This window comes from Pseudophryne corroboree, chromosome 1 (genome assembly GCF_028390025.1).
Source record: "Pseudophryne corroboree isolate aPseCor3 chromosome 1, aPseCor3.hap2, whole genome shotgun sequence".
In the NCBI taxonomy this organism is placed as follows: Eukaryota; Metazoa; Chordata; class Amphibia; order Anura; family Myobatrachidae; genus Pseudophryne; species Pseudophryne corroboree.
Genome location: NC_086444.1, coordinates 755,352,534 through 755,376,675, shown reverse-complemented (window position 1 = coordinate 755,376,675; position 24,142 = coordinate 755,352,534). Strand labels below are relative to the sequence as shown.

Below are 24,142 nucleotides of genomic sequence, written 5' to 3'. Positions count from 1 at the left end.
TCCGTCCAGAGCCCTGAGGGCTCCTGGCCATATCCCTTTGCCTTCCAGACTGCTCTCTCTTGAGTGGAACACAAACTCTGCATCTCACACAACTTCTGTGTGTTGATGGTATTAAATACCATCAACTGTGTGGTGTCTGTCCGTATGGGGGTAGCAGCTGCAAGCTTTGCAGCTTCGTCTGCTCGGCTGTTACCAAGGGATACTGGGTCTTGGCTATACGTATGTGCTTTACATTTGATAACAGCCACTCTGTCGGGTTCCTGTATCGCTGTTAGAAGCCTTTTTATATACGCTGCATGCGCTATCGGTGTGCCAGCTGCCGTCATGAAATTTCTGAGCCGCCATAGGGCTCCGAAATCATGGACTACCCCGAACGCGTATCTAGAATCGGTGTAGATATTGGCAGACTTACCCTTAGCCAATTCACATGCTCTGGTTAGGGCGACCAGTTCAGCAACCTGGGCTGAGTGAGGTGGGCCTAGCGGTTCCGCTTCTATGGTGTCTTGGTCATCTACGACTGCGTATCCAGTACACAAGTCTCCCGAGTCTGACTGTCTGTGACAACTACCGTCCGTGTAGAACGTGAGTTCTGCATCTTCTAGTGGATTGTCACTGATGTCAGGCCTTGCGGTAAAATTTTGGGTCAAATATTCCATACAATCATGTGCATCTTCCTTTGCATTAAATCCTCCTTCCCCATCACTCTCACCTCCCACCCTTTGTGCCTGTCCAGGCACACCTGGGAGAAATGTTGCAGGGTTTAATGCGCTGCATCTCCTTATGGTGATGTTTACTGGGGCCATTAATGCCAATTCCCATCTCGTAAACCTTGCTGATGAGACATGTCTGGTTTGGGCAGAATTTAATAAGGCAGATACTGCATGTGGTGTATGGATTGTGAGGTTGTGGCCTAGCACGACATCTTCGCTTTTCGTCACTAGCAATGCTATCGCCGCAACGCTACGCAAGCATGTGGGGAGGGACCGCGCTACCGTATCTAGCTGAGCGCTGTAGTATGCAACTGGCCTGCTGGCGTCACCGTGTTTTTGTGTTAGTACACCTGCTGCGCACCCAGCACTTTCTGTTCCGTATAGCTCAAAGGGTTTCCCATAGTCTGGCATACCTAGTGCAGGTGCCTGCGTTAGACACTGTTTGAGTCTCTCAAATGCCGTTTCAGATTCGTCTGTATGCGAAATCCGATCAGGTTTGTTTGAGGAGACCATTTCCTGCAGAGGTAGTGCCAATATGGAAAACCCTGGGATCCAATTACGGCAATACCCACACATTCCTAAAAACGTTCTGATCTGTTGCTGGGTTTGTGGTAGTGTCATGTCTCTAATGGCTTGGATTCTATCAGCGGTCAGGTGTCTCAGTCCTTGTGTTAGACAGTGTCCCAAGTATTTTACCTTAGCTTGGCATAATTGCAACTTGTCTTTGGAGACCTTGTGACCTGTGTCTGAAAGATGAAACAGGAGCTGTTTCGTATCTTTCAGGGATGCCTCCAATGAATCAGAACACAGTAGTAGATCATCCACATACTGTATCAACACTGATCCACTTTCTGGTTGAAAAGACTGTAAACAATCATGCAAAGCCTGAGAAAATATACTTGGACTATCTATGAAACCTTGGGGTAATCGAGTCCACGTGTATTGGACTCCTCTGTATGTGAATGCAAACAAATATTGACTGTCAGGGTGCAGAGGTACCGAAAAGAAAGCGGAGCAGAGGTCAATAACAGTGAAAAATTTGGCAGTGGGAGGAATTTGCATTAGGATGACAGCTGGATTAGGCACTACGGGGAACTGACTCTCGACTATTTTGTTAATCCCCCTTAGATCCTGCACTAGCCTGTAACCCCTCCCCCCACTCTTTTTAACAGGGAAGATGGGACTATTTGCTGTGCTGGACGTTCTTACTAGAATGCCCTGTTGTAGCAAGCGCTCTATTACGGGAAAAACTCCTAACTCCACCTCTGGCTTCAGAGGATACTGTGGGATTTTTGGAGCTATCCTACCATCTTTTACTTGCACTACTACTGGAGCTACGTTTGCCATTAATCCAGTGTCTTGTCCATCTTTTGTCCAAAGTGAATCTGGTATCTGAGATGTCATCTCTTCTACCTGGGATGGATTCCTATTTGTCATAATGGAATGTGACATTAATTTTGATGGGGAGTCTAACATATCTCGTACTTCTTGAGCGTGATTCTCAGGTATGTCCAAGAATACACCTTCAGGAGTACAATAAATGACGCAACCCATTTTACATAGTAAGTCTCTTCCCAGGAGATTGGTCGGTGCCGATGCAGCCAGCAAAAAGGAATGCTTGGTGTGCAGAGGCCCTATTGTAATCTCGGCTGGTTTGCTAACAGGGTAGTGCTGGACTACTCCTGTTACTCCTATGGCTGGAACTGTCCTACCAGTGGTTCTCATGCCCACTGTCGAATTTATCACTGACTTGGCCGCCCCTGTGTCTACAAGAAAGTTTAAAGTTTTACCAGCCACATTGATTGCAATCTCTGGTTCGCTTCCAAGACTGGCAATCAATTTAACTGGTTGCAGATTACAGGTATGGCCACACCCCTATTGGGTATGCTGACCGCCCTGAATCCCATTGGCAGCAACTGCTTGTGCGGGGGTTAGCTGGGAACTACCAGAGGCATGCCAATCTCTGTTTGGGGGATATCTTTTTGTTTCCCCTGTATGTGGCTCAAAACTCCGCCTCTGTGGACCCTGCTCCCAATGTCGTGTGTGGTGTTGTTGTCTAGGGGGTTGAAAAGATCTTTGTACATTTCTTACTCTACAGTCTCGTGCAAAATGTCCTGGTTTGTTACAAGAAAAACATGTTATCATACTTGCCTTATCCACAGGATTCGGTGGTACATACGCAGGCTGCCTTGTGGTCAGCGCCTGTATACTTACGGACATCAACTTATCACTTTGCGACTCCCTGTGCCTAGTGATGTTTTTGTCGTGATCAACAGCAGCCTCTCTCAAAGTGGACACTGACAGACCTCGCCAGCATGGCTGCGTGGTCTGTACCCTAGCCTTTAATGTTTCTTTCAAACCATCCATCAGTACAGATACTGCTACTTCTCGATGGTTTGGGTTGGTCTTTATGTCTTCTATACCAGTGTATTTTGCCATTTCTGATAATGCCCGGTGGAAATATTCTGCTGCCGTTTCAGACTCCTTTTGTTTAATGGAGAATAGTTTATTCCATTTAGCAACGGCTGGGAAATATTCTTTTAGCTGCAAATTTATCCTTTTTACATTATCCTGGTCGTACACATCTGTAAGTGGTACATCTTTATCTAATAGACAATCAGCTAAGAATTTAACTGAGTCGACACTGGGAGGTAAGCAAGCTCTTAACACTATCTGCCAATCCTTATTATTGGGCTCTAAAGTGTTTCCTAAATCCCTGATGTATTTTTGGCTTGCCACTAAATCCTTTCTGGGGTCTGGGAATTCAGACACTATGGTCCTCAATTCCATTCTAGTTAACGGGCAATACATGGCAATGTTCCTGACGGGTGTGACTCCTGATGCATCTGTTTTCCCATTGGGAACTACTATCACCTTTACAGGAGCAATTCTAACAACTTCATTCTGTGTAGATTCTACAACTTGTGGTACAATTGTTTCAGTGTAATGCATGGTGCCGTACTTACCCGCTGACACGACCTCACCTATCCCTCCGCTAGGGGCCTTCACTAATCTCGTGGGTGGTGCTGTGCCTACTGTGGTCTCTGCTATGGTGGCCGCTAGAGAGAGCGCTGAAATCGTTGCCGAATCGTCTTCTTGTTCACACTCCTGAGGAAGGTTCAAAACAGGGTACAACTTGCACGGGTTAATACTTGCATGAGTTATTTGGTTAACATCATTAACATTTACATTGTTACTAAGAGTTTGTGTTTTACAACCCAGTGCGTTTCTCTCCGCAATCAACTTCTCTCCTGCAATATATGGTGGAGGAGGAGCTGTGGCAATCAACTTCCTGACTGCCCCAGATCCTGCCGCCAGAGCCAAACCTCTCTGTATCTCACCTTCCTGGTGCCATAACTGTAAGTAATCATGATGCTGAATTCGTCTCTTTGATGATTTTACGAGACATATCCTCCTCCTTAAATTTTGTAACACTTCCGGACTGAAGCTACCTATTCTTGGGAACTTGTCTCTGTCTTGAACAGTCATTCTCTCCCATTCATCACATAAAGATTCGGTGTGAATTCCATATTTTTCACACATTACATATCGTGCCGACCCAACTGGTCGGTTCACAGAATCAACCTGAACCAGGGTTGATCGCCCCCTACCTGAGCAACTGGCCCCCATCGTCTGTAGGTGTTGCTTAGTCCTCCTTGGATTTTCTGTATCAAGGTTTTCAGCAAGCCTTTACAGACAACCAAATTACTCCGCAGTAGGCCGGCGGTGGCGGTTTACCGAGTACCCCACTCACTCGCCCACCTCGACCAATACGACCTGATCACACCGACGTGGTGCTGGCGTACTCGATACAGGGCCCCTATGGAACCTTCAGTTTACTGGAACATATGAGGGATACCCGCAGGACACTTACTCTTTCCAGTAAACGTTGGGGTTGTTAGATAGTTCCTGAGTGACCAGCGAACTTCCCTTCCAAAAATAAAAAATTACACAAATCACGTCAGAATGTACAAATAGCGTTTATGACCTTCGTACACAAATAGTACCGGTCAGGTTTACTAATGCACACAATCACGTGCGGTACAATCGTTCAGCACATAAGCAACTAATCTTATGTGCGGAGCGACCAGTGGAATCGAAAATTTCGGCTGCGAATTCCTTCAGCCAGAGCTTAATGGCCTATATGGGTTCTGCACCAACACCCCAGGCGTTGTGCCACTGGACTTTTATAGCGGACCTTTTTACCTTATGACCTCCTGGTCTTGTTCCTTATGACCTCCTGGTCTTGTTACCTTATGGTCCGCTATACTCTAATGCTCAAATATTATTTAACCAGAGATGCCTCCCTGGCCACCGTATATGTCACTTACACGTATGTTCCTTAACGAGTACCCGACTTTCCTTTTGGTTCCACCTTAAAGTTATATAAACTTTTGTATACAAAACACACTCACTCAACACATGTACACTTTTGTTTCTATATCTATTTCTGCGCAGAAATTGTCTTCAGGCCAAGAGTGTTACCAATTAGGAGCAGGATCTGTTAAACTAAATTTCAGATTTTCCAAAAATAGATTTGCGTTATTTACCGCGTCGCGTTATCTACCGCTGTGCGTTACTTATCGCCTTTGCGCCACTTATCGCTTTTGCGCTACTTATCGCTTTTGCGCTAATTCAACTTTATCACAACTTGAGCTACGTGGGCGTAACCAGACGCTACGTTGCGTAATGTACGCTGCGTGCGTCTGCCTTTCGGATTGCGTACGCTAGTCTTTGTTAGCGACACGTGTACGCAATGCAAAGGATCCACCGTAACACAATATATTTTATCAATGTAGATGATCCCTGATCATCTACCGCAATCCACACTGCACACTGGCTGCCTCGTCTCTCGGACAAGCCGTGTGTTGTTCTATTCTTTAACTATTACCTCTATTTATTAAATAACAGCAAATCTCCTTTTAGCACTTTCTATCAACTATAAAATTTGGCAAACAGGAATAGTGATATACGAAAAATGGAACAGAAATGCAGATATATGCGTGCGTACGCAAGACAAAAGACAAATAAACAGTTTTTAAAAGACAAGCGTTTTGTTCTTACTTCCGGTTACCGGATTCCTTCAGCACTCTTTACCTAAGTGAAGCAGACGCTTATCCCGTCAGCAACTGCGAGACAACCTCCCACCCTTTTGCTGGGGGATAATGTCTGCTGATCTACCTAGTGCAGATGTGAAAAGGATCGGACGAGTCCCCAATTGACAATGCTAAATTCCTATGTCGTATAAACAACCCTTATGAAGCTAAGAACACTGTACGCTGTTTACTTAAGAAATACCGTAATGGTACGCTATTTGCGTAACGATCGCTCAGCCGTAGGCGAGACGCTCAAGCGTCACGTTCGCTCACGGCCCAGCGATCACAGGACACGTTATTGGTTATGTCTAGGGGAATGATTCGCTATGGCGTAGCATACACTCGAGACCACGAGGAGGTCACCAGCGATGCAGACGCTCACAACACTATACCTTGATATTAAACCTTATACCGACGAAACACACAGAATACCTTTAATGTGAGTACAGGGTGTAAATGCAACTTTGTGTAGCCTGACTACCTACAAAGCTGTTTGAGCGTCACCGACGCTCAAGTGAACACTTAACACTATAGTAAATACACAGATACTGTTTTAGGGTTCCAAAGCCTATTATCTGTATTATATCTAGTATACTTGTAAAAGAGTAACACAGTACAAATGATACACTACAATATAACAAAGACTTCCTAACCAAACACCTAACTAAGGGATAAACTACAATACTATCCTGGTCTAATACAATACAATACAATACAATACTATAAAGTTTAGTCTAGGGGAGTTACGAGAGAAAAGAGAAAATAGAGAGAGAGAGATAGACACAGAGGGAGAGAGAGGAATTGGCTCACAGAAAGACAATGATTACGGAGAGAACTTACGCACAAAGGGTATGATCGCCTGCGCCTCGATATCCAGCTCCCGATTATCAGCAGATAACCGTTGATGAGAGAGTGAGAGCTGGATGTGGTCGGCCTGCCTATTTATGCCCCACACACAATGCAATCTCCTGGTCCTACAATCCTTCAGTTTATTGGACACAGGAATTCGGCCCTGTACTGTAACCAAAGGTCATAGGTTGATTCATACAGGTGGGCTGTGCTGAGTTTAAACGGCTCAGGTGGGTGGGAAACTGGGTTTCCCGCCGCATACCTGAGTATGGGTAAATAATAGAAATGGACATAAACTTCTTATGTTCATAACTATTCGCACGAGCGATTAATACGCTCCAAACCAACACCGGAATATTGCTAATTAAATACTCTTCCGATGGGTACCAAATACTGCTGTATGACTCCTGTTAGACCCTTCGTGCAATACAAAGAGGGATTCCTCCGCTCAGGGACATTCTATCTAAACCAAACTTACAGAAACTATTGAGGGGAACATGATCTATAAACTACATTAATTGTGAACTTTTGTAACGAATGAGTCGCACGCTACGATCACATAAACTCTACCGTAAATGCGCATACTGCGCGTGCGAGTGCACGCTATTGCGGGTATGCGCTTCCACGGGAGAGCGTACGCATGCGCAGCACGGACCAGTGTGCGGTGCAAATATGGCATCGTGCATGGAGACATTTTTCTGACTTCGACAATAGCATACATGCATCCTGCCCTTATCTTCCTATGTGCATAACACACATACTTTCCTTATCTCCCACTGTGCATAACATACATGCATCCTGCCCATATCTTCCTCTGTACATACATACATACATACATACATACTTTCCTTATCTCCCACTGTGCATAGCATACATGCATCCTGCCCTTATCTTCCTATGTGCATAACACACATACTTTCCTTATCTCCCACTGTGCATAACATACATGCATCCTGCCCTTATCTTCCTCTGTGCATACATACATACATACATACAACACAGTTACTTTCCTTATCTCCCACTGTGCATAACATACATGCATCCTGCCCTTATCTTCCTCTGTACATACATACATACATACTTTCCTTATCTCCCACTGTGCATAGCATACATGCATCCTGCCCTTATCTTCCTATGTGCATAACACACATACTTTCCTTATCTCCCACTGTGCATAACATACATGCATCCTGCCCTTATCTTCCTCTGTACATACATACATACATACATACATACATACTTTCCTTATCTCCCACTGTGCATAGCATACATGCATCCTGCCCTTATCTTCCTATGTGCATAACACACATACATTCCTTATCTCCCACTGTGCATAACATACATGCATCCTGCCCTTATCTTCCTCTGTACGTACGTACGTACGTACATACTTTCCTTATCTCCCACAGTGCATAACATACATGCATCCTGCCCTTATCTTCCTCTGTACGTACGTACGTACGTACATACTTTCCTTATCTCCCACAGTGCATAACATACATGCATCCTGCCCTTATCTTCCTATGTGCATAACACACATACTTTTCCTTATCTCCCACTGTGCATAACATACATGCATCCTGCCCTTATCTTCCTCTGTGCATACATACATACATACATACATACATACAACACAGTTACTTTCCTTATCTCCCACTGTGCATAACATACATGCATCCTGCCCTTATCTTCCTCTGTGCATGCATGCATACATACATACATACAACACAGTTACTTTCCTTATCTCACACTGTGCATAACATACATGCATCCTGTCATTATCTTCCTCTGTGCATAACATACATACATACATACATCGCGCATACTTTCCTTATCTCCCACTGTGCATAACATACATGCTTCCTGCCCTTATCTTCCTATGTGCATAACATACATCACGCATACTTTCCTTATCTCCCACTGTGCATAACATACATGCATCCTGTCCTTATATTCCTCTGTGCATGACATACATACATACATACATACATACAACACACATACTTTCTTTATCTCCCACTGTGCATAATATACATGTATCTTGTCCTTATCTTCCTCTTTGCATAGCATGCATACATGCAATTGTTCCCACTAGTTTAACTGTTGCCCTACTCTTTGTCACCTGACTACATCCCCTTTGCACAGTGAGCAGGTTACAGCTATGATACGCGAAGGTTGTAATATTGTGCCTGCTGCCACATTTAGGTCATATGATATATTTCTTTTTCTAATTGTGGGAAATTGTTTTCTAGAGCACTGACAAATGTTTAAGTTAAATTCCAGTCTTTGATTAATAGACTTGTCTGAAGGCATCTCACTGGTGGCAGAAATAAATCTTTATGATGATGTTATAAATTATTCTATATTGAATATTTTCTTGATGTCATGGTGTAAAGGCTGAATGCAGCAGAGCCAAGTAACTGATAAAAAGTTATGTACATTTTAAAAAATAATAAAATGTGTGTGTATGTATAAGTTTCCGGCTGCGCAGAGCGTACGGACAATCTGACTGTATATAAGCAGCACTGCACACGGAAGGAAGCATGTTCACTTCCTTCACAAGCTCATTATGAAGCTCAACAGAGGCCACTGAAGACTAGCAGAGTGGTCTGTGACAGCAGGAGAGTTTTGACATACTGCAAGGGTTGTGTCTATTTCCTAGTGGGTTAAGGGACATTTGACCCACTTGACATGCAAGAGAAGGGGAGGAGCAAGTTTGGCAAAGGGTCCAGAAATGGACCCTCGCGGGCTCACTTCGCTCGCCACGCTTCGGGCACGGTGGCTCGCTCCGCTCCACTTCGCTCGCCACCTGATTACTAAAGGTAATAATTGGTGGCGTGGATACTGAAAGTAGTATCCTTATGTCGCAGGTCCCATAGCCCATTAGGATTTAGCATCTACCATACTGCAAGCTGCTTTTGGGGAGGAAGCACCTTCCCAAACCACTGTGTTTTAGTGGTTTGCAGAATTTTGGCGCTGAAAGCGGTCCCTAGAAGATGAGAAGCTCTTTAGCCGACCTGTGTTCACCATCACTGAGGACAATGCTCTCTGCCGAGCGGGCCATAGTTGAGTTGGATGCCAGGGTGGTCGTGGCCCAGTTAGAGAAAGAGATAGGCATCTAATCGAGATCCGTCCACTTGGTACTCCACATAAATCTTGTCCTGAGCATGTTTTCTGCACGCTGGGTGCCTCATCAGCTGACTCAAGAGCAGAAGGAGGCTTGGGTAACTTGGTGCCGCAGCTTGCTGGTCAGGTTTGATGGCAGCCACATCTAGTTTCTGCCCCATATACCCCAGTGGGAGGTGCACTGTCACAGAGGTTCCGACATGAGCACAGCGTGGCCAAGACTGGTCATATAGCTACTATTCCACTTGTGCAGCAGCGCACCATCACTGTGGATTGGTACGCCAACCAACGCCTGCTGCAAGATCTGGAAGCCATTTCTAGGCACCACCCAAGAACTCGCACTTGTGGTGCTCTTCTCCATTATGACAATCCACCAGCCCACAAGTCCAGGAAATTGGTGGATTTTCTGGCCCATGAAGGCCGTTTTCGTTAATACTGGTGCATTGCTCAGACCTGCTGTGGCATCGGTATGGGTGAGTAGTGCTATTGCTAAATGGGATGATAATTTAGCTTCTGATATGGATACCCTTGATAAAGATAATATTCTTTTGACTCTTGGTTATATCAAGGACGCTGCAGATTACCTAAAGGATGCGGCGAGGGATGTTGGCCTCTTGGGATCAAGAGCCAATGCCATGGCGGTCTCGGCCAGGAGGGCGCTGTAGATCCATCAATGGAATGCTGATGCAGACTCCAAGAAAAATATGGAAGTTCTTCCCTTCAAAGGTAGTGTCTTGTTGGGTGACGGCCCGGCCTGACCTGGTGTCTACCGCTACTGCGGGTAAGTGATCTTTTCTTCCTTATGTTCCCACACAACAGAAAAAGGCACCCCATCAACAGATGCAGTCCTTTCGACCTAATAAATACCAACGAGGTAAAGGCTCGTCCTTCCTCGCTTCAAAGGGTAGAGGAAGGGGAAAGAAGTCGCCTGTAGGATCAGGCACCCAGGACCAAAAGTCCTCCCCCGCCTCTACCAAGTCCACAGCATGACGCTGGGGCTCCCCTGCGGGAGTCCGTGCCGGTGGGGTGCCGTCTCCGGATTTTCAGTCGGGTCTGGTTTCAATCAGCCCTGGATCCTTGGGTTTTAGACATAGGGGTCAATTCAATTCGGCAACTTATGAATAGCGCCGGGAATTAGCTCCCGACGCTATTCAATTCAGCTGCTAGTTACCCGCAATTGTCGGGAATTCTTCTCTCATCCCCGGGGATGAGAGAAGAAACCCGACAAAAGTGCTGCCTCGCGGCCGGAATGCCCGTTCTCCCGACAATTCAACCTGTTTAGTCGGCGAGAACGGGACATCGACGACTTAACTGGAGCTGAATTGAATAGCGTCGGGAGATAATTCCCGGCGCTATTCATAAGTTGCCGAATTGAATTGACCCCATAGTGTCCCAAGGGTACAAGCTGGAGTTTCAGGAGATGCCCCTCCGCCGCTTTTTCATATCGGCTTTGCCAGTTTCTCTTCCAGAAAGAAGAAGTAGTAAATGCAGCGATAAAAAAGTTGTGTCAACAGAGGGTCGTTGTTCCCGTTCCCCCTTCCCAATGGGGGGAAGGGTTCTGTTCGAGCCTCTTTGTCGTACCAAAGCCGAACGGTTTGGTCAGACCGATTCTGAACCTAAAATCCCTCAATCCATACTTGAAAACTTTCAAGTTCAAGATGGAATCTCTTCGAGCTGTGATCTCCAGCCTAGAAGGGGGAGATTTTATGGCATCAGTCGACACAAAGGATGCCTACTTACACGTCCCGATTTATCCTCCGCATCAGGCCTTCCTGAGATTTGCGGTGCAGGATTGTCATTACCAATTTCAGACGTTGCCATTTGGGCTTTCCACGACCCCAAGGGTTTTCACCAAGGTTATGGCAGAAATGATGGTACTCCTTCGCAAGCGAGGGGGTCACAATTATCCCGTACTTGGAAGATCTCCTGATAAAGGCGAGGTCAAAGGAACAATTGTTAAAGAATGTGGAACTCTCCCTGACAGTTCTGCAACATCACGGTTGGATTTTAAATTTGCCAAAGTCTCAGTTAATTTCGATAACTCGGCTGCCCTTCCTGGGCATGATCATAGACACGAAGCTTCAGAGAGTGTTTCTTCCGGAGGACAAAGCTCTAGAAATACAGACCATGGTCAAGGAGCTTTTGAGACCAACAAGAGTGTCGATTCATCAATGCACTCGAGTGCTAGGGAAGATGGTGGCGGCTTACGAAGCCATTCCGTTTGGCAGGTTTCATGCCAGGGTGTTTCAGTGGGACCTGTTGGACAAATGATTCGGGTCTCACCTACACATGCACCGGAAAATAGGTCTATCTTCGGAATTCAGGACTCACCACAGATGCAAGTCTCCGAGGCTGGGGCGCAGTCGCGCAGGGAAGAAGTTTCCAGGGAAAATGGTCAAGGCAGGAATCTTCTCTCCACATAAATGTTCTCGAGTTAAGAGCCATTTACAACGGCCTCCTGCAAGCGAAGAGCTTTCTTCAGGGTCACCCGGTACTGATTCAGTCGGACAACATAACAGCGGTGGCGTATGTAAACCGCCAAGGCGGAACAAGGAGCAGGGCGGCAATGGCGGAAGCCACAAGAATTCTCCGCTGGAGGTCACGGCGAAACATTATCACCGTTTTTGGAGAAAATATGTGTCCTGGTGTGAAACCAAAGCAGCTCCTGCGGAGGAGTTTCACTTGGGTCGTTTCCTCCAGGCCTGAAGTTAGGTTCCATCAAAGTGCAGATTTCGGCCTTATCTATTTTCTTTCAAAGGGAATTGGCCGTCCTTCCTGAGGTTCAGACTTTCGTGAAGGGAGTGCTGCATATCCATCCTCCCATTTGTCCCACCAGTGGCGCCGTGGGATCTTGAAGTGGTGTTGCAGTTTCTTATGTCTCACTGGTTTGAGCCTTTGCGTAAGGTTGAGTTAAAGTTCCTCACTTGGAAAGTGGTCATGCTTTTGGCTCTGGCGTCTGCCAGACGAGTGTCCGAGTTGGCGGCCTTGTCTCACAAGAGCCCATATTTGATTTTTCATTCGGATAGAGCGGAATTGAGGACTCGTCAACAATTTCTGCCGAAGGTGGTCTCTTCCTTTCACATAAACCAACCTATTGTGCTGCCTGTGGCTACGGATGCTGTGGCGGTCCCAAAGTCTCTTGATGTTGTCAGAGCTTTGAAAATTTATGGCGCCAGAACGGCTCTTACTAGGAAGACAGAGGCTCTGTTTGTCCTGTATGCTTCCAACAAGATTGGGAATCCTGCTTCTAAGCAAACTATTGCACGCTGGATTTGTAGTACGATCCAGCAAGCTCATTCTTCGGCTGGGCTGCCGTTGCCGAAGTCAGTAAAGGCCCATTCTACCAGGAAGGTGGGCTCATCTTGGGCGGCTGCCCGAGGCGTCTCGGCGCTTCAACTTTGCCGAGCAGCTACGTGGTCGGGTTCAAACACTTTTGCAAAATTTTACAAGTTTGATACCCTGGCTGATGAGGACCTCATGTTTGCTCAATCGGTGCTGCAGAGTCGTCCGCACTCTCCCGCCCAGTCTGGAGCTTTGGTATAGACCCCATGGTCCTTTTTGGAGTCCCCAGCATCCTCTAGGACGTAAGAGAAAATAGGATTTTAATACCTACCGGTAAATCCTTTTCTCCTAGTCCGTAGAGGATGCTGGGCGCCCATCCCAGTGCGGACTGTTCCTTGCAGTTGAGTTGATACTGGTTATTTTCGGTTACACATGGTTTGTGTATCAGTTATGTCAGCTTGTTGCTGTGGTTAGTTCATACTGTTGTCTGATTTCACGCTACTCCAGTTGTACGGTATGTTTGTGGGGTGGGCTGGTATGTTTCTCGCCCTTAGTTAACAAAATCCTTTCCTCGAAATGTCCGTCTCTCCTGGGCACAGTTCCTATAACTGAGGTCTGGGGGAGAGACATAGAGGGAGGAGCCAGTTCACACCCAGTCAAAGTCTTTTTAGTGTGCCCAAGCTCCTGCGGATCCCGTCTATACCCCATGGTCCTTTTGGAGTCCCCAGCATCCTCTACGGACTAGGAGAAAAGTATTTACTGGTAGGTATTAAAATCCTATTTCTTTGACGTCCTAGTGGATGCTGGGAACTCCGTAAGGACCATGGGGAATAGCGGCTCCGCAGGAGACGGCACAAAAAGTAAAAGCTTTAGACTAGCTGGTGTGCACTGGCTCCTCCCCCTATGACCCTCCTCCAAGCCTCAGTTAGATTTTTGTGCCCGAACGAGAAGGGTGCAAGCTAGGTGGCTCTCCTGAGCTGCTTAGAAGTAAAAGTTTAAATAGGTTTTTTATTTTCAGTGAGTCCTGCTGGCAACAGGCTCACTGCATCGTGGGACTAAGGGGAGAAGAAGCGAACTCACCTGACTGCAGAGTGGATTGGGCTTCTTGGCTACTTGACATTAGCTCCAGAGGGACGATCACAGGTTCAGCCTGGATGGGTCCCGGAGCCGCGCCGCCGGCCCCCTTACAGAGCCAGAAGAGCGAAGAGGTCCGGAGAAAGCGGCGGCAGAAGACGTTCCTGTCTTCAAATAAGGTAGCGCACAGCACTGCAGCTGTGCGCCATTGCTCTCAGCACACTTCACACTCCGGTCACTGAGGGTGCAGGGCGCTGGGGGGGAGCGCCCTGAGACGCAATAAAAACGATATAAAAACCTTTTATGGCTAAAAAAAATGCATCACATATAGCTCCTGGGCTATATGGATGCATTTATCCCCTGCCAGTTTCCTGAAAAAAGCGGGAGAAAAGGCCGCCGTGAAGGGGGCGGAGCCTTTCTCCTCCGCACACAAGCGCCATTTTCTTTCACAGCTCCGCTGGAAGGACGGCTCCCTGACTCTCCCCTGCAGTCCTGCACTACAGAAACAGGGTAAAACAGAGAGGGGGGCACTATTGGCAGCTAATATATAAATACAGCAGCTATAACAGGGAGTAACACTTATATAAGGTTATCCCTGTATATATATATAGCGCTCTGGTGTGTGCTGGCAAACTCTCCCTCTGTCTCCCCAAAGGGCTAGTGGGGTCCTGTCCTCTATCAGAGCATTCCCTGTGTGTGTGTGCTGGGTGTCGGTACGATTGTGTCGACATGTATGAGGAGGAAAATGATGTGGAAGCAGAGCAATTGCCTGTGTTAGTGATGTCACCCCCTAGGGAGTCGACACCTGACTGGATGGTAGTAATTAAAGAATTACGTGACAATGTCAGCACTTTGCAAAAAACTGTTGACGACATGAGACAGCCGACAAATCAATTAGTGCCTGTTCAGGCGTCTCAGACACCGTCAGGGGCGCTAAAACGCCCGTTACCTCAGATGGTCGACACAGACCCTGACACGGATACTGAATCCAGTGTCGACGGTGACGAGACAAACGTAATGTCCAGTAGGGCCACACGTTACATGATCACGGCAATGAAGGAGGCATTGAACATTTCTGACACTACAAGTACCACAAAAAAGGGTATTATGTGGGGTGTGAAAAAACTACCAGTGGTTTTTCCTGAGTCAGATGAATTAAATGAGGTGTGTGATAAAGCGTGGGTTTCCCCCGATAAAAAACTGCTGATTTCTAATAAATTATTGGCACTATACCCTTTCCCGCCAGAGGTTAGGGCACGTTGGGAAACACCCCCTAGGGTAGATAAGGCGCTCACACGCTTATCAAAACAAGTGGCGTTACCGTCTCCTGATACGGCCGCTCTCAAGGAACCAGCTGATAGAAGGCTGGAAAATATCTTAAAAGGTACATACCGGTGTTATACTGCGACCAGCGATCGCCTCAGCCTGGATGTGCAGCGCTGGAGTGGCTTGGTCGGATTCCCTGACTGAAAATATTGATACCCTGGATAGGGACACTATATTATTAACTATAGAGCATTTAAAGGATGCATTACTATATATGCGAGATGCACAGAGGGATATTTGCACCCTGGCATCTAGAGTAAGTGCGATGTCCATTTCTGCCAGAAGAACGTTATGGACGCGACAGTGGTCAGGTGATGCGGATTCCAAACGACATATGGAAGTATTGCCGTATAAAGGGGAGGAGTTATTTGGGGTCGGTCTATCGGACCTGGTGGCCACGGCAACGGCTGGAAAATCCACCTTTTTACCCCAGGTCACCTTTCAGCAGAAAAAGACACCGTCTTTTCAAACCCAGTCCTTTCGTCCCTATAAGAGCAAGAGGGAAAAAGGCCGCTCGTTCCTGCCCCGGGGCAGAGGAAGGGGAAAAAGACTGCACCATGCAGCCTCTTCCCAAGAGCAGAAGCCCTCCCCCGCTTCTGCCAAGTCCTCAGCATGACGCTGGGGCTCTGCAAGCAGACTCGGGCACGGTGGGGGGCCGTCTCAAGAATTTCAGCGCGCAGTGGGCTCACTCGCAAGTGGACCCCTGGATCCTGCAGGTAGTATCACAGGGGTACAAATTGGAATTCGAGACGTCTCCCCCTCGCCGGTTCCTGAAGTCTGCTCTACCAACGTCTCCCTCCGACAGGGAGACAGTATTGGAAGCTATTCACAAGCTGTATTCCCAGCAGGTGATAATCAAGGTACCCCTCCTACAACAGGGAAAGGGGTATTATTCCACGCTGTTTGTGGTACCGAAGCCGGACGGCTCGGTGAGACCAATTTTAAATCTAAAATCTTTGAACACTTACATAAAAAGGTTCAAATTCAAGATGGAGTCACTCAGAGCAGTGATCGCGAACCTGGAAGAAGGGGACTATATGGTATCTCTAGACATCAAGGATGCTTATCTCCATGTCCCAATCTACCCTTCTCACCAAGGGTACCTCAGGTTTGTGATACAAAACTGTCATTATCAGTTTCAGACGCTGCCGTTTGGATTGTCCACGGCACCACGGGTCTTTACCAAGGTAATGGCCGAAATGATGATTCTTCTTCGAAGAAAAGGCGTATTAATTATCCCTTACTTGTACGATCTCCTGATAAGGGCAAGGTCCAGGGAACAGTTAGAGGTCGGAGTAGCACTATCTCAGGTAGTGCTACGTCAGCACGGGTGGATTCTAAATATCCCAAAATCACAGCTGATTCCAACAACACGCCTACTGTTCCTAGGGATGATTCTGGACACAGTCCAGAAAAAGGTGTTTCTCCCGGAGGAGAAGGCCAGGGAGTTATCCGAGCTAGTCAGGAACCTCCTAAAACCAGGACAAGTGTCAGTGCATCAGTGCACGAGAGTCCTGGGAAAAATGGTGGCTTCTTACGAAGCGATTCCATTCGGAAGATTCCATGCAAGAACTTTTCAGTGGGATCTGCTGGACAAATGGTCCGGATCGCATCTTCAGATGCATCAGCGGATAACCCTATCTCCAAGGACAAGGGTATCTCTCCTGTGGTGGTTACAGAAGGCTCATCTTCTAGAGGGCCGCAGATTCGGCATTCAGGATTGGATGCTGGTAACCACGGATGCCAGCCTGAGAGGCTGGGGAGCAGTCACACAGGGAAGAAATTTCCAGGGCTTGTGGTCAAGCATGGAAACGTCTCTTCACATAAATATCCTAGAGCTAAGGGCCATTTACAATGCCCTAAGTCAAGCAAGGCCTCTGCTTCAGGGTCAACCGGTATTGATCCAGTCGGACAACATCACGGCTGTCGCCCACGTAAACAGACAGGGCGGCACAAGAAGCAGGAGGGCAATGGCAGAAGCTGCAAGGATTCTCCGCTGGGCGGAAAATCATGTGATAGCACTGTCAGCAGTGTTCATTCCGGGAGTGGACAACTGGGAAGCAGACTTCCTCAGCAGACACGACCTCCACCCGGGGGAGTGGGGACTTCATCCAGAAGTCTTCCAAGTGATTGTAAACCGTTGGGAAAAACCAAAGGTGGACATGATGGCGTCCCGTCTCAACAAGAAACTGGACAGATATTGCGCCAGGTCAAGGGACCCTCAGGCAATAGCGGTGGACGCTCTGGTAACTCCGTGGGTGTTCCAGTCGGTATATGTGTTCCCTCCTCTTCCTCTCATACCAAAAGTACTGAGAATCATAAGAAGGAGAGGAGTAAGAACGATACTCGTGGCTCCGGATTGGCCAAGAAGAACTTGGTACCCGGAGCTGCAAGAGATGCTCACGGAGGACCCGTGGCCTCTACCTCTAAGGAAGGACCTGCTCCAGCAGGGACCTTGTCTGTTCCAAGACTTACCGCGGCTGCGTTTGACGGCATGACGGTTGAACGCCGGATCCTGAAGGAAAAAGGCATTCCAGATGAAGTCATCCCTACCCTGATCAAGGCCAGGAAGGATGTAACTGCAAAACATTATCATCGCATTTGGCGAAAATATGTTGCGTGGTGTGAGGCCAAGAAGGCCCCTACGGAGGAATTTCAACTGGGTCGTTTCCTACATTTCCTGCAAGCAGGATTGTCTATGGGCCTAAAATTAGGATCCATTAAGGTTCAAATTTCGGCCCTGTCGATCTTCTTCCAGAAAGAACTGGCTTCAGTGCCTGAAGTTCAGACGTTTGTCAAAGGGGTACTGCATATACAGCCTCCTTTTGTGCCTCCAGTGGCACCTTGGGATCTCAATGTAGTTTTAGGGTTCCTAAAATCACATTGGTTTGAACCACTTGCCACAGTGGATTTTAAATATCTCACATGGAAAGTGGTAATGCTGTTGGCCCTGGCTTCAGCCAGGCGCGTATCAGAATTGGCGGCTTTATCCTATAAAAGCCCTTACCTGATATTTCATTCGGATAGGGCGGAATTGAGGACTCGTCCTCAATTTCTCCCTAAGGTGGTTTCAGCGTTTCACATGAATCAACCTATTGTGGTACCTGTGGCTACTAGGGACTTGGAGGACTCCAAGTTGCTGGACGTAGTCAGGGCCCTGAAAATATATGTTTCCAGGACGGCTGGAGTCAGAAAATCTGACTCGCTGTTTATACTGTATGCACCCAACAAGCTGGGTGCTCCTGCTTCTAAGCAGACGATTGCTCGTTGGATTTGTAGTACAATTCAACTTGCACATTCTGTGGCAGGCCTGCCACAGCCAAAATCTGTAAAAGCCCATTCCACAAGGAAGGTGGGCTCATCTTGGGCGGCTGCCCGAGAGGTCTCGGCTTTACAACTTTGCCGAGCAGCTACTTGGTCAGGGGCAAACACGTTTGCTAAATTCTACGAATTTGATACCCTGGCTGAGGAGGACCTGGAGTTCTCTCATTCGGTGCTGCAGAGTCATCCGCACTCTCCCGCCCGTTTGGGAGCTTTGGTATAATCCCCATGGTCCTTACGGAGTTCCCAGCATCCACTAGGACAGGCCTGGCCAACCTGTGGCTCCCCAGATGTTGTGAAACTACACATCCCAGCATGCCCTGCCACAGTTTTAGCATTCCCTAATAGCAAAACTGTGGCAAAGCATGATGGGATTTGTAGTTTTACAACAGCTGGAGAGCCACACGTTGGCCAGGCCTGCACTAGGACGTCAGAGAAAATAAGAATTTACTTACCGATAATTCTATTTCTCATAGTCCGTAGTGGATGCTGGGCGCCCATCCCAAGTGCGGATTGTCTGCAATACTTGTATATAGTTATTGTTACAAACAAATCGGGTTGTTTATGGTTGGAAGCCATTTTTTCAGAGGCTCCTACGGTTATCATACTGTTAACTGGGTTCAGATCACGAGTTGTACGGTGTGATTGGTGTGGCTGGTATGAGTCTTACCCGGGATTCAAGATCCTTCCTTATTATGTACGCTCGTCCGGGCACAGTATCCTAACTGAGGCTTGGAGGAGGGTCATAGGGGGAGGAGACAGTGCACACCAGCTAGTCTAAAGCTTTTACTTTTTGTGCCCAGTCTCCTGCGGAGCCGCTATTCCCCATGGTCCTTACGGAGTTCCCAGCATCCACTACGGACTATGAGAAATAGAATTATCGGTAAGTAAATTCTTATTTTTTTCCTGATTGTTTGTTCAATGATGTCTTGAAAAAGGTCCTGAGGTGACCGAAACGTCGACATAATATTCATGTATCCGTGAGTTATCATTAAATTTACCTGTTGAAAAACTACTGGTGAGTGCCTACAATTCCAGCTTGCTATATACTGGCCTTTGGGGCCCTTTTGTGGAGCACCGAACTGTTGTTTTTTTTGAAGCCTGGAGTGTGAATGTTTATACAGATGTGTCCACATACATCTTTGCTATATCCCACCATGTATGACACAGTTTTGCATGCCATAGACTCAGAGATTTAGCCATGCCTTGTGATTTTTCTTAATTTGCTTCTTTAATATGTTACTTTATACATATTCTGTTATGGCACCTAAAAAATTTCAAATTTGCCAACTCGCTACTCGTGAAAAACAGCTTAGTCGTGTTTTGCATGTTGTGCCAAATTGGTAAAAAAGCAAAGATGTAAGTGGACACATCTGTGTGTATATGTATGTATGTGTATGTGTGTGTGTGTATATATATATATATATATATATATATATATATATTTATTTATTTGTATGGAAAGCCCGGCACTCCCACAGCTGGCTACATGCCCTGGTGCCCTCAGAAAGGTATGAACACAGAAATAAACAAACTGCGGCACTCGGGGACTGATAGAAGAATCAATGTATTGAGCAATGCAAGATGTCCATCGACATTTCGGGGAATTCAACCCCTTTCTCAAGATGTGCAAGTGTCAAAAAAACCACTTGCACATCTTGAGAAAGGGGTTGAATTCCCCGAAACGTCGATGGACATCTTGCATTGCTCAATACATTGATTCGTCTATCGGTCCCCGAGTGCCGCAGTTTGTTTATTTCTGTATGTATGTGTGTGTGTGTGTGTGTGTGTGTGTGTGTGTGTGTGTGTGTGTGTGTGTGTGTGTGTGTGTGTGTGTGTGTGTGTGTGTGTGTATGTGTATATATATATATATATATATATATATATATATATATATATATATATATATATATATCTCTACATATATCTCTATATATATCTATATCTCTATATATATCTATATCTCTATATATATATATATATATATATATATATATATATACACACACACACACAAAAACAGCACTTACAGTTCAGGACAACATAGGACAGGTATGGAAAACCAGGGGCTAGGTGCCATCAAAGGGAGTATAGAGTACAGTTATGTGTAAGTAAGAGAAGGAAAGGCACATGAGGCAAGAAGTCCCTGCTCTTGCTAGCTTACAATCTAAAAGGTGAGGGGCTAACATACCGGGGTGACACAGAAGGGGTAGACAGTGAGCATAGACAAGAGGGTTAGGGTGAGAGTTGGCTGAGTTTGTTGAAGAAGTGGGTCTTGAGAGCCCGTTTGAAGTTTTGTAGAGAGGTGGAGAGTCGGATGGGGAGAGGTAGAGAATTCCAGAGATAGGGAGCAGCATGTGCAAAATCTTGTAGGTAAGACTGGGATGAGGTAATCAGTTGGCAGGAGAGACGGCGTGTATTAGCAGAGCGAAGAGGACAGGTGGGAATGTAAAGAGAGATAAGGGGGTCATTCCGAGTTGTTCGCTCGGTAAATTTTTTCGCATCGCAGCGATTTTCCGCTTAGTGCGCATGCGCAATGTCCGCACTGCGACTGCGCCAAGTAAATTTGGTATGCAGTTAGGAATTTTACTCACGGTTTTTTCTTTGTTCTGGTGATCGTAATGTGATTGACATGAAGTGGGTGTTTCTGGGCGGAAACAGGCCGTTTTATGGGTGTGTGCGAAAAAACGCTACCGTTTCTGGGAAAAACGCGGGAGTGGCTGGAGAAACGGAGGAGTGTCTGGGCGAACGCTGGGTGTGTTTGTGACGTCAAACCAGGAACGACAAGCACTGAACTGATCGCAGATGCAGAGTAAGTCTGGAGCTACTCAGAAACTGCTAAGAGGTGTGTGGTAGCAATTTTGAGAATCTTTCGTTCGCAATTTTAAGAAGCTAAGATTCACTCCCAGTAGGCGGCGGCTTAGCGTGTGTAAAGCTGCTAAAAGCAGCTTGCGAGCGAACAACTCGGAATGAGGGCCAAGGTCAGAGATGCAAGAGGAAGAAGTGTGGGTGAGGGCATTGTAGGTGAGTGTGAGAAGCTTGAATTGGATTCTGAATGGGAAGGGTAGTCAGTGGAGGTTCTGCAAGAGAGGGGAGGTGGATGTACAGTAGTTCGTTTGGTGAGGAAGATAAGACGGGCAGCAGCATTGAGGATAGATTGGAGTGGAGAGAGGCATTTTTCAGGGAGGCCCGATGAGAGGAGATTACAGTAGTCCAATCTGGAGATGACCACTGAGTGGATGAGGGTCTTAGTAGCGTCCTGGTCTGATCCCCTGTGATTTTGAGATGGAAACAGCAGGTTTGTGAGAGGTACTGAATGTGTGGTTTGAAGGAGAGGGAGGAGTTAAGGATTACTCCAAGACAGCGCACTTGGGGGCTAGAAGAGATAGTAGTGCCATCAATGGATAATGAAATGGTGGGATGAAGGGAAGATGATCAGCTCAGTCTTAAGGGGAGTACTCACGGAGCGATATTCTAAGCAATCTGACTAGATTGCTTAGAATTTGAGCATTATCGCTCTGTGTGTACCCCCTTGCTGAGCGGCGGGAGAGATGTGTGCTGAGCGGTTCGCTCAGCACACATCTCTCCCGCATCGGCCCGTCTATATGGGCCTTTAGACATGTTAAGTTTAAGAAAGCGCTGGGACATCCAGGAAGAGCTAGCAGAGAGACAGTTGGAGATACAAGTAAAGAGATATTATATAATAATATTATTTATTTATTATTTTTATTTATTTTTTTAGATATATTTTTTTCAGGTTGTCCATGGCAAATTCACAATATACTAAACCCTGAGCATTTTTATATGTGAGAACTATGCATCGCTGCATCTCACAGCAGCACATAATACAGCTGCACCTAAATTTATCCATTCGCCACATGTTAAAAAACCCGCTCCTATGAAGAGGGTTTCTCCCCCTCACTGACTGGTATGGATTATTAGATCTACACTAAAAAGGTCTACCAGTGATGACAGGGTCAAAAGGTCAACATAGAATAGATAAACAGTAGGAAAGGTTGACACTGTCAAAAGGTCGACATGTAAATGGTCGACACAAAAAAGGTAGACACAAATTATTATTTTTTGGGGGTATTTTGTCACTTTTCTGCCACAAACAAGCCCTATTAGTGTACCTACCAACCAGATGCCTCGCTCTGCTACCGCTGCGCTTGGCACAGGTATCTATTCCCAATCGTAGTCCACGTGGATGGTGAAGTATGAAAAAGTTGGAAAAAACAAACTTGTATCAACCATTGTCATGTCGACCTTTTGACTAGTCTACCTTTTACATGTCAACCTTTTGACCCTGTCAATCTAATGCATGTCTACCATTAGTGGTAGACCTATTGACGGTAGACCTTTTTAGTGTAGATCTATAGTCGGGATACCCTCACTGAAAGCATACTACTGCTGGTGAATGCTCCAGTATAATGCCCAGCCAGTGGCTGCACATGGGCATAGAATCTACCGGTCGGTTACCCTAGAAAAGGGTGACCTAAGAAGCTGAATCCCCTCTACAATGAATACACACATGTATGCCATAGATACGTGTATTTATTGTAGAGGGGATTCAGCTTTTTGGGTCACCCTTTTCTACGTTTGCCAAATGTCATCTCAGTTTATTATATTCTCTATTTAAAGATCAGACTACAGTTCTATGGGAGTATCACAAACAAGTACTCCCTTCTGCTGTCCAGACTGTATAAAAGCTCTGTACACTGATTAGTTCCGGCCATTCACCAATTACAGGAGTAGTTGAGTCATCTCGCTAATCTTGTAAATGGACAGCACCATACACCAACTAGTGTGCCACTGGGTATGATAACTCTCATACCTAGGGTCTGTTCAGGAAGCAGGGAAAAGAGTGGAGAAGTTGCACATGGCAACCAATCAGCTGATCTGTATAATTATATAGGATACAAATTGTAAATGTTACTTCAATGTTGACTGGTTGCCATGGGCAACTTCTCCACTGGCTTACTTTTCCACACTTTTCACTGTTTCATGAATTGACCTACTAGTATCTGTGCAGCTGCTCACTACGTGGCTACACCTTGTTGCTGGAAAACAGCAGTTGATGCTGATTGGTGGTCCGATACGTCTGCAGCACGCATTAGCACGATACACATTAAACACTGGAAAGTGGTTACCTCCCTACCTGCTCCCCTCCAGGAGGGGGCTCCACTCCTGCCTAGAGCCATCCTTGTCTCTGTTGAAATTGTATGTTTTCTCTGGGTACTGCACTTTCCTCCTAGAAACGTACTAGCAGGTTAACCTGCTTCTGGCGAAAAAAATCTGAATGTGAATTGGTTTATGTAGTTAGCGTCACTGCATCAGGGAGAGATGTGAATGACTACA

The 24,142-nt window shown here is 46.4% G+C and overlaps 1 protein-coding gene across 2 annotated transcripts in view; it reads left to right on the top strand.

The window, feature by feature from the left end:
• The window catches only part of PPM1K (protein phosphatase, Mg2+/Mn2+ dependent 1K), a 72,750-nt gene that overhangs the window by 20,629 nt on the left and 27,979 nt on the right, over positions 1-24,142 (top strand). The gene's annotated exons all lie outside the window — the stretch shown is intronic.